Genomic DNA, 8,402 nt, shown 5'->3' with positions numbered 1-8,402 from the left:
ACTGCATGTAAATACTGTAAATAAACCCTTATTCCTCGTTCTCGATGAGAAGCAGTCGTTCGCTTCATCAACGTCTTCAGCGTGGATAAGCTGGACGACGGCAAGGGCCAGCTGCCTTCGAATTCATACCGGACTCCAATCTCGACAACGGGTTACGAGTGATGGGATTGAGCCCCAATCCTGACAACTGGCTGACAGCGGTGAGATGGACTTGGCGACGTGGTGCTGTGTCTGCGGTGAGTGCTTGGTTCTTGCTTTCTCTCTGGGCTTCATTTTGTGGTTGTTCTGTTTAGAACAGTAGGCAAGCTAGATTGTTGAGTGTTAGCTAGGTTGTGTTTTCCTAGCTAGATTTAGCGAGCAGGACCAAGGCAGTAAAGCAGTAATCATGGAGTTAAGGACACTGTTGAGAGACTAGTTGTAGATTGTTGGTGAGGAACTGGGCCTAGATGTACGCAAGGAAATGCTAAAATCGGAATTATTGCAGCTAATTTCCGAACAGGCCAGTGAGGAAGAAATTAATATGGAGTTTGAACTTCTGAAGAAGAGAGAAGAACGAGAGAAAAGAAAGGGAGGAACACGATAAAGATCGCGAGTTAAGAAAAATGCTACTGGAACTTGAAAGCAGACGTTTGGATTTGTCTCAAGGAAGTAAAGGGGCTCTGGGACGATCACGTGAGGCAGAATCGTACCGCATGGACAGGCTATTAAAGGCATTTGAGGTCGGGACCGACATAGGCTTGTTCCTAAGCAATTTTGAAAGGACTTGTGAGAAGATGAACTTCGGCCCGATTACATGGCCACAGCGGTTGCTGTCTATGTTGCCGTGTTAGGCGGCGGAAGTAATCGCGAGACTGAGTGCACAGGATGCATATCATTATGCAAAAGTTAAGGCTAGTCTCCTGAAGAAATACCGCCTTTCAGCCGAAGCTTTTCGGCAAAGGTATAATAATAATATTTGGGGTTTTACGTGCCAAAACCACTTCCTGATTATGAGGCACGCCGTAGTAGAGGACTCCGGAAATTTTGACCACCTGGGGTTCTTTAACGTGCACCTAAATCTAAGCACACGGGTGTTTTCGCATTTCGCCCCCATCGAAATGCGGCCTCCGTGGCCGGGATTCGATCCCGCGACCTCGTGCTCAGCAGCCCAACACTATAGCCACTGAGAAACCACGGTGGGTGGCAAAGGTATAGGAGCACAGGCAAGAAAGATAGCGAGGGGTATCCGGAGTTTGCATATGGCTTAAAGGCCAACCTAGTCGAGTGGCTGAAAAGCGCGGAAGCGTACGACAGCCGAGACATGATCATTGAATGCACATGTCTAGAGCAGTTTTGCAAAGCCATCCCCCAAGCTGTGAAACTGTGGGTGCAAAACAGAGGGAATGTAAACACTGTGGAAAGAGCGGCTGAATCAGCCGAAGAGTTCGCAACCCGTAGGAGGTTGAAAGCCGAGGACGGAAATTGGGATGGTCGAAATGGACCGCGGAAACAATTTCCGCTCAAAAAGGGTTCCCAGATTAGACGATTGGAGCCTGTAGAAGTGGAGGAAAAGCCCACCGAAAAGAGCGAGGAGAAACCTAACGGGGAAACTGCACAAAAGGAACAGAAAAGAAAATTTCATTTCATTTCATTTATTTACTCTCAGGGCCGTTCGGCGTTAGAGAGGAGTGGGTATACAAAAATGCAAATGGCTATACACGAATACATTTTTAGTAGGAAGGTTAGTGAAGGTGATCGTATACAGCAGACTTGAAGACTTCGGGTACTGCGATGGACACGACGGAGGCAGGAAGGTGGTTCCAGTCCGCGCTTGTCTTCGGAACAAACGAATCAAAATAAATATTAGTCCTGCAGCTTGGCACGCCAACTTTGAACCGGTGGTCCATGCGGGATGAAAAGTAAGTAGGAGTAGTAAAGAGTGATTGCTTAAGAGTGTCAGAGGTGAAATATATTTTGTGAAAGAGGCATAATCGAGAAATACGACGGCGTAAGGAAAGGTCAGGAAGATCTAATGTTTTCTTCATTAGTGTTACACTGGCTGAACGAGAATAGTTAGAGTATAAAACGAACAGAACGATTTTGGATGGATTCGAGGGCTTGTATGAGTGATTTAGTGTGAGGATCCCAAACGGAAGCAGCATATTCTAGTTTCGGGCGCACGAGAGTATTATATAGAAGTAGTTTTAGGGACACAGGAGCCAGGGAAAAATTACGGCGAAGGAAACCAAGTGTGCGGTTAGCATTATTAGTGATATGTTCAACGTGCTTTTTCCATGATAGGTTGGCAGTAATGTATACGCCAAGATACTTATAATCAGAGACTGTAGTTAAAGAAGAGTTATTAAGGAAGTATGTGCATGAAGACTGGTTAGGCGTGCGCGTTATTCTCATTGCTTTGCACTTACCAATATTTGGTTTCATAGACCAGGTGTGACACCAAGTGGAGATTTTATCCAGATCAGATTGAAGAATGGCTGCATCAGAAGGTTTAGATATTTGTCTATATATTACGCAATCATCAGCATAGTCTAATTTGTGAGTCAATGGAATTAGGAAGGTCGTTAATATAAATGAGAAAAAGCAGAGGACCTAGTACGGAGCCTTGGGGAACTCCGGATGTTACGGGGCATGCAGGTGAGTCACAGTCATTAACTGAAACGTACTGGGTACGGTCCTGCAAAAAACACTCGATCCACTTGATCAGATTAGTATCTAGGTTTAGTTTACTAAGCTTGAGAAGTAGTAGTTGATGAGATACCGTATCAAATGCTTTCGCGAAATCTAAAACAATGCAATCCACAAGTGATGAACAGTCCAAAATGGAAAACAAGTCATTAGTGAATGCGACCAGTTGAGTTTCACAGGAGTGGTGTTTGCGAAAACCATGCTGATTAGGTGTGAAGAAACAGTTTGATTCTAGATGCGACATTAGGTTGGAATATATTATATGTTCAAGAAGTTTGCATGGAATTGATGTTAATGAGATAGGCCTGTAGTTGTGAGGGCTATGAACATCACCCGATTTATGCACCGGAACCACCTTTCCCACCTTCCAGTCGTCCGGCAACGTGGCGCTCTGCAATGACTGAGCAAAGACATACGACAGTATAATGGAAGAATAGGTCTGGGTATTTTTCAGAAACTTGTAGTTAATACCATCGGTGCCAGCTGATGGTACTAAATTCGAATCCTTTAGGCCGATCCGCTGTTATAAATGCAACAAACTGGGACATATAGCTGTAAACTGCGGGTAGCCTAGCGTAGATTTTTTCCTACATAGAGGAAAAAGACAATATGGAACTTTTAAGCCCCTATCTTCACGACCTGCAAGTTAATGGCAAACCGTGCTGAACGCTAAGAGACAGTGCCGCCACGATGGACATTGTCCATCCGTCTTACATGACGGTCCCCGCATGGGCGTCTGCGTCAGCAGGCGTTTGGTGCGTTGCGACACCACTTTGAGGATTGGACCCTCCCACGCGTAGCCGTGCGCGGCTTAGCCGTGACCGGGGAAAGGGGGATCCTGGGAGTTGAGCCGATGCCGGGTGTTCGGACCTCTAAGGCACCCCGGCGGAGGCAACACACCGCTTTGGCCTCTGCTTCACCTAGACGGCACCCCCGGACTGACCCACCCGGGGGAAATCAGTAGTCGCCTTTTCCTGTCTCTCTCCTCAAACCTTCGTCTTTCTCTCCCACTTTTTGATCTGTCCTGTCTTCTTCTGCCTTCCATTTACTTCCTTTCTCCACGGCGGCAAGACTTTTTGATCTGTCCTGTCTTCTTCTGCCTTCCATTTACTTCCTTTCTCCACGGCGGCAAGGGTTAACCTTGTGTGGCTATCCTACCTTGGGTACACCATATTTGGTTATAGCGACGGCGTACGGGTAGCGTCATGCAGGCTTGTACACAAGCTCTGCCGCGTCCTCTCGTTGGGCTCCGTGGTGGGCGGTCAGCGCTGTTGCCGAATACACTAATTTTATATGGCAGCACAAACCTCTGTCGTCTATGATCGGCGTCTGAAAAGATGCCGCACCGAAGTACCATTCCTCCTTTCGGAGCAACGCTCCATCCTTCCCCAAGTACTTTGTAGTACACAGCGAAAGCAACACGCCAGTAAGAAAACTCACCATTCATAGTAGCCAAATGCCTGAAAGAAAAAAATTGGACTGAAGTACAAAGCCTCCAAAATGTCTAGCGGGGACCTCCTCCTAGAACTGAATGATAAAGACCAAGCAGAGAAGCTCACTGACCTTACCAGCATTGGCGACGCCACAGTGACAATTTCACCACATAGAACACTGAACACAAGCGGGGGAGTGATGTCTGAAGACTTTATTGGATTGAGCGATGAGGAACTTCTTGAGGGTTTCCAAGAACAGCGGTGGCGTAGAGGTAGAACACCCGCCTCGCGTGCAAGAGGTCCGTGGTTCGATTCCCGGTGCCGGCAATTTTCCACCGGATTTAAAAAAAAACAAAAAAAATTCGCGTGTTGATAAAAGAACAAAATGTCACAAAGGTACAAAGAATAGTAATCCGCAGAAACAACCAAGAAATCCCCACCAAACATGTTATACTCACCTTTGGAACAAGCGAAATGCCTACTTCACTCGATGCAGGTTATGTTAAAGTCAATGTGAGACCATATATCCCGAACCCCAGACGATGTTTTAAGTGCCAAAGGTTCGAACATGCTTCACATGCATGCCGAGGCCAAGCAACATGTGCTAATGCAGCCCCAATGATCATCAATCAGACAAATGCATCTCTTCGCCACATTGTGTTAACTGTAAAAAAGATCATCCAGCTTACTCGCGGACCTGCTCTTGCTCGAAAAAAGAAAAAAAAGTGATTGCACTAACTGTTAAGGAAAAAATATCGTTCTATAAAGCCAGAAAGCAGCTACCGTACCTTCTGCGAAGAAGTTATGTCGATGTGACGCAGATGGGGGCAGCGTCACACAGGCCTCAGGAGTCCTCCCAGACCACGCTCAGTGGTCCCGCAGTGACCCCTCCCGCCCCCGCGGTGGAAGCAGCCGGCGCGGCTTCCTCTTCAAAGACCCTGCAGACACCAGTCCCGCAGGGCCCTAAGATCAAGCGAACCCCAAGGGCCGAGACCCGTGACTCGGCGCCAAACTCTGTCCTCGAGCGCCTCGGAGAGCGATGGAGGTCGATACAAAAACCCCGGTGTCATTGACACCGAAGGACAAGCGCTCTCTCGAGCACGGTAAGAGGGACAAAATCCCAATAACTATTAAAAATAAGAAAGTGATAACCTAAAGGTTATCGCCCATTTGTATTAGCCTTTTTAAATCCATGTCACCTAACATCTCGCCTCTTATTCTTCCCGTAGTGGCATTTCCTACCTTTCAATTTCAATATGGCTTTTCTTATCCATGGGAATTGTAGAGGTCTCATAAACAATCTAGGTGACATCAAAGACATGAACAGCTTTTCACCAGTTCCAGCATGTCTCCAGGAAAAAAACCTCGGTCCCAAAAAATAATCAAATTCTTAAAGGTTTCACCGTTGTCCGAAGGGACCGCGAATGTTCCAGCCGGTTGTCAGGTGGAGTGGCTATAGTCGTGCAGGGCGGCACTCCTACCCGAAATATCCAATTGAAAACATCTTTAGAGGCCGTAGCTGTTACCAGTCTATCTTGAAAAACCATCACCATTTGCTCATTGTATATTCCATCCAACACACGTTTTACTACTAAACACTTAGAAAATAACAGATCAGTTACCAGAGCCTTTTGTTTTAGAAGGGGATTTTAGTGATCATTGTACTCTTTGGAGCAGTGCCAAAACTGACCAAAGAGGACAGCTGGTGGAAGATTTTATTTTATCCAATGAAATCTGCGTTTTAAACTCAGGTGCGCCAACTTACTTTTCACCAACTTCCCGCACGTTTAGTTAAGGCGAGCAAAAAGCTAGAACTAAACTTTTTACTGACTCTAAATGGGAAGCTCTCGCCACCACATAAGGAAGCGACCACTTACCCGCACTCATCAAACTCCTATTATCACCACAAACCCTAGTAACTAGACCACGCCGATGGAAATTACAGATCGCGGACTGGTCGGTCTTTATGGAGAACGCGATACTGGAAGATGTCTTTTCGCCAGAGATAAGTATTGACTAACTTAATAAAAAAATCACTAAGGTTATAATATGTGCGGCAGAAAAGGCCACACAGCAGTCATCTGGTATTGTGCACAAAAAGCTAAACCCCTGGTGGACGGTGTGTACCGACGCTACAAAAGAACACAATGCTAGAGTTGGGAGTTATTGAGCTCGCTGAGAGTGACTACAGGTCAGCGCTAATGCTGGTAGAAACCCCTAACAAGTACACTCGTCCGTCTGTTGACTATAGGAAGGTAAATGCCATCACTAGGGATCAGCTGAACCCGATACCCAACATTGAGGCACGAATTGAAAAAGTTAGCGCTGCTAAATACATTTCAACTATAGATCTCGTGTGGCAGTACTGGCAAGTTCCCCTTTCAGAAAGTGCCAGCCGCTATGCCGCATTCATCTCTCCTGTAGGCATTTTACGCCCTCTCGCACTCAGCTTCGGGCTGAAGAACGCGCCGTTTAGCTTCTCTAAGTTAATGGATATTGTCCTAAAAGACTTGCAGGAGTTCGCCTTGCCATATCTAGACGATGTAGCAATTTTTTTTCGGACAGCTGGTAACAACACGTATCGCACCTCAAACAGGTGTTCTCACGGTTGATGGAAACCGGCTTAACGATGAAAGCGGAAAAGTGTAGATTTGGTCCTTCACAGGTTACTTACCTGGACCATGTTGTCGGCCAGGGCACGAGACGGCCGGCCGAGCTGAGAATAGCTACGATTGGAGCATTTTCTCAGCCGCGCACGAAAACAGACCTTCGTTCATTTTTGGGACTTGTGGGGTACTATCAACGGTAAATTCCGAATTACTCGCAAATGGCAAGTACATCAACGGACGCTCTCCGAAAGGGAGCGCCAAGTAGCGTACACTGGGATAAGGACAGAAGAGAACGCTTTCCAAAGTTTGAAAGCGCTATTGGTTTCTCGTCCTGTGCTTCGCGCGCCAGACTACACAAAGGAATGCATAGTTCTAGTTCAATGCGACGCAAGCAACAGAGGTATGGGCGTGGTACTCAGTCAGGTCGGCGACGATAACGAGGAGCATCCTATCCTTTACGCCAGCCGTAAACTAACTGTAAGAGAGGAAGCCTGCAGCGCTTCAGAGAAGGAATGCGCATGTTTAGTTTGGGCCACCCAGAAGTTGTGTTACTTGTACGGAGCGAAGTTCATCTTCGAGACCGACCACTGTCCTATGGCGTGGCTCAATCAAATGTCACACGAAAATGGCCGCTTCCTCCGGTGGAGCCTCACCCTCCAAGAGTACAACTTCCCCGTTAGATATAAGAAGGGAAAGTTGCATAGCAATGCGGATGGTTTGAGCAGGCTAATTTGAATTCTGCGTTTGAGGGTCCCACCAAAATTTTAGGATTACTAGTGTTAATTGTACTAAGCCAAGAAGATCCTCTCTCATTTAGCAGGATTCCCTCCATGATTGCTGAATTTGTCAGCACGAAATTGCTTCAGAAATTGGCATCGCCAAATTCACCATTTTTTTCTGCACTTATGTTTTTTTTTGAAGCCTAGCGGATCTAAAGTGAGAGCCGTGTTGTGGGGTTCATTTTGCAGTTGCCTGTCCTTGTTGGATGTTTTGGGGCGGTGACATCATTACACAAGTGGTCGCTGCGAGCCAAGGCATCACCCCTGGCCACCAGCCGCTCTCTTCCTGCCCAGCGGTTGTCAGCGCCGGACAGTCAAGATTTTCCGGGCCATGGAGGCGCTGTTAAGAACGGCCAGCTGCAGTGCTTTAGCTGGCCAGTTTCGACAGCGGCGGCAACCTTCCTTGTCGTCACGCTCTAGCCTCGTCGCCGTTGTGACTGAATGAGTTCGGCGGGCCAACTATTGTTACCGAACTCCCCAACGCGGACCTGATCTGCTATGAGTGGGGGGGGGGGGAGTTGCCGCGGGAACGTCGTCGGACACCCCTTCTCACGCGCCGACCAAGACGCAAGACAAAGGCTACACGGGCGCACTGCGCGGTTCGGCTCCGAGTTCTACGAAGCCCCTCTGACGTCGGCTCCGGACCGTGCACCTGTGTGTGTGTGTGTGTGTGTGTGTGTGTGTGTGTGTGTGTGTGTGTGTGTGTGTGTGTGTGTGTGTGTGTGTGTGTGTGTGTGTGTGTGTGTGTGTGTGTGTGTGTGTGTGTGTGTGTGTGTGTGTGTGTGTGTGTGTGTGTGTGTGTGTGTGTGTGTGTGTGTGTGTGTGTGTGTGTGTGTGTGTGTGTGTGTGTGTGTGTGTGTGTGTGTGTGTGTGTGTGTGTGTGTGTGTGTGTGTGT

General features: G+C 47.6%; 1 long non-coding RNA gene across 1 annotated transcript; it reads left to right on the top strand.

Moving 5' to 3' along the window:
* Positions 1–8,171, top strand: LOC139055934 (uncharacterized). The gene is made up of 3 exons (XR_011512016.1): positions 1–236; positions 4,940–5,221; positions 7,696–8,171. It is a non-coding gene; the product is annotated as an uncharacterized lncRNA (long non-coding RNA).
* The last annotated feature ends 231 nt before the right edge of the window (positions 8,172–8,402 follow it).

This window comes from Dermacentor albipictus, chromosome 2 (assembly GCF_038994185.2).
Source record: "Dermacentor albipictus isolate Rhodes 1998 colony chromosome 2, USDA_Dalb.pri_finalv2, whole genome shotgun sequence".
In the NCBI taxonomy this organism is placed as follows: Eukaryota; Metazoa; Arthropoda; class Arachnida; order Ixodida; family Ixodidae; genus Dermacentor; species Dermacentor albipictus.
Note: the sequence above shows the minus strand (reverse complement) of the source record. Positions and strands in the feature narration are given on the sequence as shown.